Source organism: Asterias rubens, chromosome 9, assembly GCF_902459465.1.
Source record: "Asterias rubens chromosome 9, eAstRub1.3, whole genome shotgun sequence".
NCBI lineage: Eukaryota > Metazoa > Echinodermata > Asteroidea > Forcipulatida > Asteriidae > Asterias > Asterias rubens.
In genome coordinates, this window is record NC_047070.1 from 19,248,174 (window position 1) to 19,259,002 (window position 10,829).

At 36.5% G+C, this 10,829-nt stretch overlaps 1 long non-coding RNA gene across 2 annotated transcripts; it reads left to right on the forward strand.

Moving 5' to 3' along the window:
- The first annotated feature begins 2,698 nt into the window (after positions 1–2,698).
- Positions 2,699–8,822, forward strand: LOC117295062. Of its 2 annotated transcripts, none has more exons than XR_004519623.1 (8): positions 2,699–2,943; positions 3,311–3,419; positions 4,278–4,366; positions 4,786–4,899; positions 5,365–5,462; positions 6,264–6,371; positions 7,653–7,756; positions 8,356–8,822. It is a non-coding gene; the product is annotated as an uncharacterized LOC117295062 (long non-coding RNA). The 2 variants fall into 2 exon arrangements; XR_004519622.1 differs by having other exon boundaries at positions 2,702–2,786.
- The last annotated feature ends 2,007 nt before the right edge of the window (positions 8,823–10,829 follow it).

The following is a 10,829-nucleotide window of genomic DNA, read 5'->3' on the forward strand; positions in this document are numbered from 1 at the left end:
TGTGCTTTCAGATGCTTGATTTCAAGACCTCAAATTAATTCTGAGGTCTTGAAATCAAATTTGTGGAAAATCACTTCATTCTCGAAAACAACATTACTTCAGAGGGAGCCATTTCTCACAGTGTTTTAAACTATCAACATATCCCCATTACTCGTTACAAAGTAAGGTTTATGATTATTTAGAGTAATTACCAATACAGCGGTCTACAGCAACGTGTCGTATGACATTTTTGGCTGGTGACCTAACAGCTGTTTTGTTCATTTGTAACTTAGCAATGAATCATTAGGATGTATTGTAAATATTTATAACAAAATATGTATGTACTAATTTTTTATGTCTTGCTTGAACAGTTTATTAAAGTATAAAAGTTTAAAGAAGAAACTTTATCGCAAGAACTTGAGCATTGAATGTACCAGTATGTCATAGATCACATTTGCCTAGAAGAATTTGCAAACAAAGGGAACCAAGCATTGATATTAAAAAAACAAAAACACATTTGCTAGGAAGTTTTAATTTTTTTGGGGGGTTGAACAAAGAATTGACTAGAGTGGGACTCTAACCAAGGACCTCCTTAATGTGCCGGCGCTGTACCAAATGAGTTATCTAGCCCTATATTGGCGGTGTCCCTACTTTGTCAATATCTTTGTTCGGGGGTGCCAGTCAGAAGCCATACAACCGTTAACTGCCGTGTAGCCAGGGATCACACCCAAATAACGATACAACCTGGGAAGCGGCAGCCAGGGGATCACCTTAAGGGGATGCGACTTTTTGTTTCAGATATCAATATAAACCACAAGGGAAACTGACTGGGTAAAATCCTGCTTGATTATTACAATCTTGCACAGTTTTTTTGTCCTTCTAGTTTTGTTCTCCAACCAAATGACAACATCACCTTCGGTGAATATATTGTCATGCCCCGGAAAATTCATTTTCACACAAATGTTTTTCAGAGATGTTGCAGTACCTTTTACTTGGGGTATAATGTTTTAAAAATGTGTCCGAAACAGCGACTTCGGCTACAGCTACCGCTAGCCCACGCATTTCTTCCTATTTTTCAACACTGGCAGATGTGCTGATCTAGCCGCAGCTGTAGCCGAAGTCGTCGTTTCGGACACGGCCTAAGCTGAGTAAATTGCATTCTTTATACATTTTTTGGCCAATTTCATTACTGTTCAAATTTATTGTTTGAATATGAGTCATTTGCTCTAATGACCTTTCACTTTCGTATAAATATTACATTTATGTCACATTTTTATGTCAGTAATTACTCAAGAATCAAGTGCTGTTGAATCTACCTCTAGTTCTCAACCAAGTGCCCTATTTCAAAGAGATGCTTAGTTAAGCAATACATAATGCTTACATTTTTCCGACCCCAGCCACAGATGATACATGTGATTGGTATTTTGTCCGGAATTTTATTTTTGTAAGCATAATTTGGTTGCCCTCTGCAATATTCTCGGCCACTATTGGTAATTGTCAAAGAATAGTCTTCACAGTTGGTGTATCTCAACATATGCATAAAATAATAAACCTGTGAACATTTGAGCTCAATCGGTCGTCGAAGTTGCTCAATATTAATGAAAGAAAAAACACCCATAGTCGATCGCAGCATGGTCACACGAAGTTGTGTGCTTTTCAGATACTGGATTTCGAGACCTCAAATTCTAAACTTGAGGTCTCAAAGTCAAATTCGTGGAAAATTACTTCTTTCTCAAAAACTACGTCACTTCAGAGGGAGCAGTTTCTCACAATGTTTTATACTATCAACCTCTCCCCGTACTCGTTACCAAGTGAGGTTTTATGCTAAAAATTACTTTGAGTAATTACCAATAGTTTCCACAGCCTTTCAGTACTTTCCGTTTCAAGCAATACATAGTGCTTAACATTTTCCCAACACCAGCCACAGATGATACATGTGGAATGGTTTTTTGGAAGGTAATTTATTTCTGTAAGCATAATTTGGTTGTCCGCAGCAACATTCTATGCTTAAACAAGTTGCTCTGTGAAGTTGGGCCCTGGTCTGTTTGATTCTTCTTATATCTGGTAGGAAAAATATTGTCTGCTGACAAAACAATAAAATTTGCAGACCCTTGCGACTAACTGCTGTTGTATAATTTCGTTCATGTATCTGCTTCAAAATCCTCAGGGTCCCTCCACCCATTGAACAAATATTAGTAATAAAGAGTCCCCCTGAAAATTGTAACAAACAGTGGGCAAGAAGGTGCAATAATGGACCAATGGCAAGATTGTTGCGCACTGAAAAAATAAGTTATAAACAAAAGTAATGACAAACACAAACAAAATAGTAAAACAGAATAGGGGTAACACAATTTTCTTGTAATCAAAAAAGTGAGAAAGTTACGGAACAAACAAGGAATTAATTTTAATACATTATATAATGACTTTTAATGGAATCAATGTCAATAAAAACTTGCATCCTTCAATGGTAGGAAATGGAAGTTGGGCCCCCTTTTTATCATACTAGTGATCCGCCTATCGCCCCGGCCCCCCCCCTGCATAAAAACCCATAGAGATAATAGCTCTATGTAAAAAACCCAAACCGTCGGTGACCAATAATTGTCCAATGAACACCTTTGCTTTGTTATGCAAATTTGTTTGTGAAAGCCCAGCCCCCTTGCAAGATCACATGACACAAGGCTTTCAGCTTGTGCCGCCATTTTTAAATACATACTGACAGCGTCAGAAGTTGATATGCTGTTGCTTACTCTCAAGTAATTCAAGTTTTTACCGAATTCTGAGTACTCAAATTTCACAAAACTGTAATGGTGAGTTGATTAGTTGATTGTGATAATGCTGGTTTGAAGTTATAAGTTTCCTTTTTTAGAGACTTGAAGATACGTGCGGGGTAACTTTGACCCTGCGATGTCAAATTCCAACTCCGAACTTTTGGAGCGGGTGCCCGGGAGCTGGCAGCGCTGCCGGGTAAGTGCGTCCGAACCCCGGCACTTGGTTCATTGAATTGAATTGAAATTGTAGTAGGACACACAAGTTTCAGATGCTTGTTTATATTTTTACCCAATTTTATTTAAGAAGCTGAAATTCGTTGATATATTCTTCAAACAACAGTCACTGTACTTTGATGGATCCACAAATCACAAACAATCGTTAGACCAGTTCCGAATCATTATTCTGAATTTAAGTTTTGTGTGTGCAATCTGTACAACATTTTAAACAAACAAAATCAATCACCAATCAAGTTTGCATTTGAAAAAAAACCTTCCAATCTTATTCATAAAGTTAAAAATACAAGCAATCTTATCGTAGAATATTTTGTTTTCTTTACATTTAGGGTAGCTGCAGACACGCTGTCAGATGAAGTCTATCTCTCCAGAAGTAGAGGAAGTGATGGGAATACAGCCTAGCTTCAAGATTCAATGATGACTGCACCACTACAGGAGGTAAATTTATGACGTTAGCATAAGTTTGATGTATCAAGAGATTTTTATAATGATAGCCTCTGACTGAGGAAAATATGTAACAAGATCAACTAGGTTGGATAACTTTCCGTATGGCGCCACCACTTTTTCACTCATTTTTACAAAAAGGGATATCTCATTGAGGTAAATTAGATACTATATTATTTCATATAGAATGAAAAAGTGGTGGTGCCATATGGAAACTTTTCCCACTAGGTTTATTCCCGGATCTAACTTCTTATCGCTGGGAATTCTGAACTGTTTTTGAAATAATTATTGCTATGTTTTAGACTGCTTGTCACAATGAAATTCTGACTTAAATTAACACTCTCATTAATTGCACCAGAAACTCTTTTCTCTTTTGAGAAGTGGTGGACTTGTATTTCTCATGAATTTGCTAAACCTTGCCTGTCTGTAAGCCTGACCTCCCATGCCGAATGCAATTGGTAATAGCTTGTCAATTTCTCAAATTAATTAGTTGTGGCACAAGAAGTGTCATAATGTTGAGGATCACAAAATAGTGCCAGAAAATTGGGAGATTTCCTTTTTCCCTTGACAAATAAAATGTTATAGGAAACCCTGCACCAATGTTAAATTACACAGATATTTAACTCGAAAAGAATGAAATCCCACACAACAATCCATCCCCAGTGGACAAGCCAAGAGAAAATGATGCCATCTTTTAAATGTGTAGTGTTTGGTACCACAAGCTGTCAAGCAAGTGTTTTGAGATTAACTGTGTGGCCTCCTCTTTTAGTCAAAGCATTGTTTCTGTTTCACACTGAAAGAAAAACAAATCCCGCTTTCATAGAATGTTGTTTATTTTGTTCCCATCTGCAGACACACCATTGTCAGATGAAGTCTACCTCTCCAGAATGATGGGAATGCAGCCCAGCTTCAAGATGCAATGATGTCTTCTCCATCGATAGGTAAATTTATAAACCTTAAATTTGAGATTTTGCCAGAGAATTTGTTACAATTCAATGTTGTTTTTAACCACTACCACTGGGTGTTGTGGCACTTGTGTCCTTTTGAAGAGAAGGACACATCTGCTTCATCCTCTGGAAGGTGCATACAGCTGTAGGTCTTGTTTGTTTGTAACACATGTAAAAGACCGAAGAACACTCGCCGTGAAAGGGGGGCTTGCATCTGTTTTTCTGATATGGTTTGGCGGCAAGTTTACGCCACCATGCTTTGCTTCCCTCATCAGTGCTTTGAAAGCTCACATTGTTGTTCCCATTTGAAAAATCCTAAAGCTTCCTTATTCTCTTTGTTCAAGCACCTTATCAGCCTAGTCAGTAGTTTCCCTTTCAGTTTTAAATATTGTTTATATTTGATTCCTGTTTAGGTTTGCTGCAGTCATATGAAGTCTACCTCCTCTCAAGAAGTACATGTACATGTAGATGCATGATGTGAAATGCAGCCCACCTTTAAGATTCGATGATGAATCCATCAACAGAAGGTAAATTTAAAATTAAAGACACTGGACACTATTGGTAACTGCCAAAGACAAGTCTTCTCACTTGGTGTATCTCAACATATGCATAGAATAAAAAACCTGTAAAAATCTGAGCTCAATCAGGCGTCAAAGTTGCGGGATAATAATGCAAGAAAAACACCCCTGTCACACGAAGTTGTATGCTTTCATGTGCTTGATTTCGAGACCTCAAAGTCTAAATCTGAGGTCTCAAAATCAAATTCATGGAAAATTACTTCTTTCTCGAAAACTATAATACTTCAGAGGGAGCCGTTTCTCATCTTTTAAGCGTGTAGTGTTTGATACCACAAGCTGTCAAGCAAGTGTTTTGAGATTAACTCTATGGCGTCCTCTTTTGGTCCAAAGCATTGTTTCTGTTACTGCACTAAAAGACAAACAACAAAACAGCCCTTTCACAGAATGTTGTTTATATTTTGTTCCCATCTGCAGACACTCTATTGACATATGAAGTCTACCTCTCCAGAAGAAGATACATGATGGGAATGCAGCCCAGCTTCAAGATGCAATGATGTCTTCTCCATCAACAGGTAAATTTAGGAACAACCTTTATTTGAGATTCTGCAAGACTTTAGGTCTTTGAGAAAAATATGTAAAAAATCAATGTTATTTTTCAACCACTTACCACTCCGAGTTCAAATCCCAGTTGTGGTACTTGTGTCCTTTTGATTAGCAAGGCACTTTGGCTTCAGACAATAACCACATCAACAAATATTATTGTATATTTTGTTTATCAGTTTGTTTCGTATTACTTCCTTTGTTAGTTTTACCTTCAGTTTTGATATATATGATATATTTTTGCTATTATTTCATTTGATTTTAAATTTGTTTCCTTTGTCATTACTGTTGAATCTATTTTATAACTTAATGTATGCATAATATGCTTTAAAAGTATTTAAAAAACGTATTTTCACAATCGTTCATGCTTATTTGTTTCTGTTCCCAGTTTCAATGTATTTAATCTTCAATACTTGCTTAAATTTTCTCCCCTAAGATGTTTCTATTTTAATTGTTAAATTTGTACAAACAAATTATTTGATGTTGCTTTATGAATATTTTTAATTGTGTATTACCCTTTCCTGTAATTGGCGGCTCGTCCGCTGTTGGTTTGGTCAATTACTATAATCCTCTGGAAGGTTCATACGGTGGTAGGTCTCGTATGTTTTGAACGCTTATAGTGAACCCATAACACTCGCTGTTATGATTTGGCAGCAAGTTTAGCCACCATGCTGTGCTTCTCTACTGAGCGATTTAAAACCTGACTTAATAGTTCCCTTTTGAACAAATCATTACCTTTCACAAAATATTGTTTTTATTTTATTCCCATTTAGGCTAGCTACAGACACACCATTGTCAAATGAAGTCTACCTCTCCAGAAGTCGATGCTTGATGTGAATACAGCCCAGCTAAGGACTCCTCGATGTCTTCCCCATCAACAGGTACATTTATGAAAAAGCATCAATTTGAAATGTATAGAAAGACTTTGGATTGTTTGATGGTTTGATAATAATAGGCTTTGAGCATGAATTAAAGTAAATATTTCCACCTGGGATGAAAAATCTTTGATTTGAAACCACCCTGAAAACTCAATGAAGAGCAGGATTTGGCTTAAATTCAAGGAAGTATTTCTCTTTCAACCATGCTTTAAGGGAATTGCAATTCTCTTAAAACATCTAGACGAAACAAGAGTTTCCAGATCAATGACCGGACTCCATGATTTTCACCCTGATTTCCATCCAAGCCCAGACCTCTTTAATTGGTGAATAATTCTCTGGAATGTCATTTCTCACTTCCCCCACTCCATGGTCTCATGAGGGTTATTAGACTCTTCTCCAAATGTAAACATTGGTTTATATCCACATTGTGCTAAACAGTACATTGCTGACCTGAAACAAGGTGAAACCAAATTGCTGCCCAGTTAACCATCTATTAGGTTGACTTCCCCTCATTAAACAGTAATCTATCTTGCTGTGGGCATAAAAAAGGGCACAGTAAAAACCTTTTTACCCTTTCCCTATATATTGGATGTAAAGAAATTGATCTTGGTAGTTTCATGTGATTAATGGTTAGTGTGACCTTTGATTAATGAAAGGGAAAAAGATAATCTCAAATTACATCTGTGTTCCATTTATTAATTATTTATTCATAAATACCCCTGACAGTTTCTCTACTACTAATGGTGGAGAGCACGCCACGTGGGGGTGTTTAAACAATTGATAATGACCAGTGTTTATGACCAGCTGGCTTCCGCTTGTTAGGCGCACAAGGTTATCACGCGGAACACAACTCAAAGCTATTAGCAACAGCACGTAATCTATTTCTAAGCGCAGGGCGCGTAATCTATATCTTCTAGTGCGCGTACACTAAACCCAAGCGCAATAGTCTCTGCATAAAGTTTTTTAAAACAAATATTTCAAACGTCAAATTTTCAATTGTCAAAGTGTCTGTTATTGTATTTTTTTTAAACGTTTTTTAACAAAAGGGCATTTATGAATGGGAATGAAAATAGTGACTCGTTCTTAAACCTCTGTTTAAAACCCTGCAGGGTCGTTGCCGTGCACTAAAGGCCCGTGCCTTGGCTCGGGGCTTTATCACACGGCGATTTGACCCTGCCGACTTTAAACGGCCGTGTAGGAACTTGTCGCTACCCTTTTGTTCTCTTATTAATATTTTGTAAAGTGTACTTAAACATGATTGTGGTCTTTGTTTGCATGACACAGTGATGGTTGTCGTCTCCATTAACAACCAAGGAGGGGTTTGAGACCTGCAGTTGATGAGCTTCCTAACGAGTCTGGAAAATAAACTACTCTCTCCTTGATAAAAGGTAATGTAAACTCCTGAACATTGAAACAGTTAGAACATAAATTTTATCCTAGTTTCCTTCATTCAAACACATCTTTAGTATGGTTTAACCATAGAGAGCTCTATGGTTTACCATACTTGAAGTGGCAGTGCTAGACTCAAAGATTTGGGCTTGGGGAAGGGCAACCATAAGGGACAATTTCAGGGCATTTGAATATATGATTTCCACCAGATCATAAATATTGGCAAGTCTGATTAATAATAATAACTGTATTTATAACGCGCCTTTTGCCAAAGGATACAAAGCCCCAGGTATTATTACTGCAATGAGTGGGACGTAGTTTGAGATATAAGACCTAATCCTTAGCACCATGTAATGGTTTACAATATGCTGCCAATCAAACTAAACTGGTAATCTGGAGTTTCGAGACAGCCAATTAGGGTTAGATTGATCAGTTGGTGGAGCACTGGCTTTTTCACGCGCTTTAGCAAATTTGTCTTTGTTCAACCCAAAATTATTACAAATTTACCCTGTCAGTCTCCCTTGTGGATTATTACTTGATACAATAAGATTTTGTTTGACTTAATGTCTTAATGATTTTATTTTCTTGTATTTTGAAGGTGTGCCATCTGCAGATGATATCTACCTGACAATTCCCGAGACCTGCAACTGTGCCCACTAAGTGTCAAAACAACAACAGAATAGAGGTATATGTAAAATCCCTGTGGGTGTTTTTCACTAACATTAAAAAGTGGTCTGTTTTTGCAGCACTTGAACAAACATAATACCTCACATGCCACAACATTGATGGGGAGTTTATGCGGACACCAGTCTAACCCATTTTGCGTGGTTCGTCCCTTCAGATTGATTACAGATTTAAAAAATAGGAAACATGTTTATGATTAACAACACCCTTAATTTATATAGATAATTCAGCACATTCCTTAAAGCATACCACCTATATGGTGAATTATAAAAGTTGCTTGTATGGTACAGATATGGATGTGTTGTGTAGTTGAAGATCGAAATGTAAAATTAAACATGAGTTTTGTGTAACACTAATTATGTAATTTGTAATGAATATTTTTGAGATGCTGAAGAACAAAAAATCATCCATAACTGATTGCATTTTTTGCCAAGTTTAAATCAACATTTGTAAATAAAACAAACTTTATTTAAGAAGTCAAGTAAACATTTATGGTTCTTGAGTAAATTTATACCACCGTAGAGGAGGGCCTTCGCAACTTCATAGCACTGCTTAATGGTAGCAGAAAATTTTGCTAAGGTACAAGCGTATTTCACAGGCTAGCAGAAAAAATTGGGCGGCCATATTGCGCGTTTACCATTGACTTGCATTCTGACATCATTTAACTTTGTGGGGTAAGCACCAGAAGGTAAGCACGCTTTTCGTGTGCTTATGGTTAGCAGCGCTACGAAATGGAAATCACACAGTAAGCTCAAAATCGGCCACTCAGCAGCGCTATGAAATTGGGCCCAGGTCAATTTGTTTTCAGTAGCTTTTCATAGCACTACAACCTTAAAGGGTTTTTAGGGGAGCAATCTATATTGGAAACATAAAATATTGTTAAGGCATTTATACCATCAAGTAATCGTGGATAAACAACTTGTTGACTTTATTTGTAAGATTTAAGACAGTTTAGTTAAAGGAACATTACAGAATTGGTTTTTGCTGACAAAACAGTTGCTGGCAGTTTAAGCACTTTATGTAATCCACCATATTCATAAACTGACACACCTGTAGAAGTTTGAGATTGATCGGCCATCTGGGTCACGAGAGAATAGTGAAAACCTGATAACAAATTTTGCATTGCATCAATGCCAAAATAAAAATTAATAAAACGCTCACTGAGCGATAAACACTAAATGCGAAGTTAGATTTTATAATTCTCATCAAATATGACATTTCAGACAGAAATATTTCAAAGGAATATTTTCTACTATCATCATCATTAGACCATGGAAGTTTCATGTAAATCTGTGATCTTCTCAATTTTTTTTTCTTACCAATTCTGTAACATTCCTTTTAAGAAATCAAGTAAACATTTATGGTTCTTGAGTAAGTTGATATCACCAGTGGAGGGCCTAGTCAATTTGTTTTCAGTAACTTTTAATAGCACTACAATCTTAAAGGCTCCAGAGAGCAATCTAAAGCGGAAACATTAAATGTGGTTCAGGCATTTAAAACATCAAGTAATTATGGATAAACAACTTTTGACTTTAATTGTAAGATTTAAAGACACTGGACACTAATGGTAATTGCAAAGACCAGTCTTCTCACTTGGTGTGTCTCAACATATGCATAAAATAACAAGCCTGTGGAAACTTAAGCTCAATTGCCCGTCGAAGTTGCGAGATAATAATGAAAGAAAAAACACCCTTGTCACATGAAGTTGTGTGCGTTTAGATGGTTGATTTTGAGACCTCAAAGTCTAAATCTGAGGTCTCGAAATCAAATTCATGGAAAATTACTTCTTTCTCGAAAACTATGTCACTTTAGAGGGAGTCATTTCTCACAATGATTTATAGTATCAACCTCTCCCCATTACTTGTCACCAAGTAAGGTTTTATGCTAAACATTATTGTGAGTAATTACCAATAGTGTCCACTGCCTTTAAGGCAGTTTAATTGACGTTAAATAAATCCCTGCTGCAATATTACCTCTCAGAAATGTTTATTGTAAAAAGTAAGCTCACCATTTACAAGCAAAGAAGACATTGTGTGTATTTGAAACTGGAGATTATTGATTAAATGTATATAATTACTAAGACTGCTTGCATAGTGCGAATAATTTTAAAGGCACTGAACACGTATGATAATTGTCAAAGACCAGTATTCTCACTTGGTGTATCCCAAAATACGCATAAAACAAGCCTGTGATAATTTTGATTCAATTGGTTATTGAAGTTTCAAGAAAATGATGAAAGAAAAAACACCATTGTTGTACAAAATGGTGTGCTTTCAGATAGGAATAAGAGGCTTCTGGCCAGAGGGTTTTATTATTCGAGTGAGAAATTACCTCTTTCTCAAAAACTATAAGGTTTTATGGTAAAATATATTTTGATTAATTACCAAC